At 42.7% G+C, this 1,102-nt stretch overlaps 1 protein-coding gene across 1 annotated transcript in view; it reads right to left on the bottom strand.

Annotated features, from left to right (window-relative positions):
- The window catches only part of Epcam (epithelial cell adhesion molecule), a gene marked incomplete at its 5' end in the record, with an annotated part of 12,501 nt that overhangs the window by 8,640 nt on the left and 2,759 nt on the right, over positions 1 to 1,102 (bottom strand).

The raw sequence follows: 1,102 nt of genomic DNA, 5'->3' as shown, positions 1-1,102 counted from the left end.
AGCGCCTGCCTGGCAAGCGCAAGGTCGTGAGTTCGGTTCCCGGTACCGGAGAAAAACCAAAAAAAAAATAAATAAATAAAAATAAAGTGCTTTACGTAAACTATGATATTGTAATTTTTCTAAGCATCTTTCAAGGGGTAGCAAAATTATGTTTATGTACTAATTCTGGTCAGAAAAATAAGTCAGGAAAACGTGGTATTCATTGGATTTTAACTGAATGGAGCAGTTCCTTCTAATCACAACCGTATAATAAGGATAAAACATTAACTCAATGTATTTATTTTAAATTGTTATGTATTCTTAAATTGCCAGGAAAAATAAACTGTTTCATACATTTAAAAAAAAAAAAAAATTCAAGCAGTCAGGAGGCTGAGGGAGGAAGATCACTGTGAGTTCACAGCAAACCTGGGCTACATAGTAAGTTCAAGGCCAGCCTGAACTGCATAGCAAGATCCTGTCTCAAAAAAAACCACTGCCATTAGTCCCTTTCAAAATCCCTCCCCTCACTTTGAATACTTATCCCATCATTCTTGCCACTTTCTTTTTTGTGTGTGTTTTGCTTTTTTTGAGACAGGTCTCACTACGTAATGCAGGCTGGCTTCAAACTCATGGCAATCCCGCCTCAGCCACCTGAGTACTGGGATTACAGATGTGCACCACCCCACCCAGCTATAGCACTCTTGCCACTTTCTGCAAAGTTCTAGAAGTCCTCTTTTGTGAGTATCTTTATGAGGTGTGATAAAAAACATGGTGAACGCTGCTGCTGAGTGCCAACCAATGAAAAGGCAGGCTTGCAATAAAGCTAGGGTGCGTCTTCAGCCACCTTATGCCCTGGAACTGCCACCACGTGACTTCTGGCTCCTCTTCAAAGTCAAAGTGACTACGAAAAGTAAACGGCACACTAAAGACACGAGTGAGGACTTGCACAGCTGCTGCAAAGTGGCGAGAGCCAGGGCTGTGTTTAAAGCAAGGAGTATTCTGAGGGCCAGGGATGTAGCTCAGCGGCACAGCGCCTGCCTGGCAAGTGCAAGCCCTGAGTTCCACTCCTGGTACCAAAAGAAGAAAAAAGAAAAGAGAAGTGAAGGGAAGGGAAGGGAAGGGA

The sequence above is a fragment of the Chinchilla lanigera genome, unplaced genomic scaffold, assembly GCF_000276665.1.
Source record: "Chinchilla lanigera isolate Chin_1 unplaced genomic scaffold, ChiLan1.0 scaffold00040, whole genome shotgun sequence".
In the NCBI taxonomy this organism is placed as follows: domain Eukaryota; kingdom Metazoa; phylum Chordata; class Mammalia; order Rodentia; family Chinchillidae; genus Chinchilla; species Chinchilla lanigera.
This window is presented reverse-complemented; position numbering and strand designations above follow the sequence as displayed.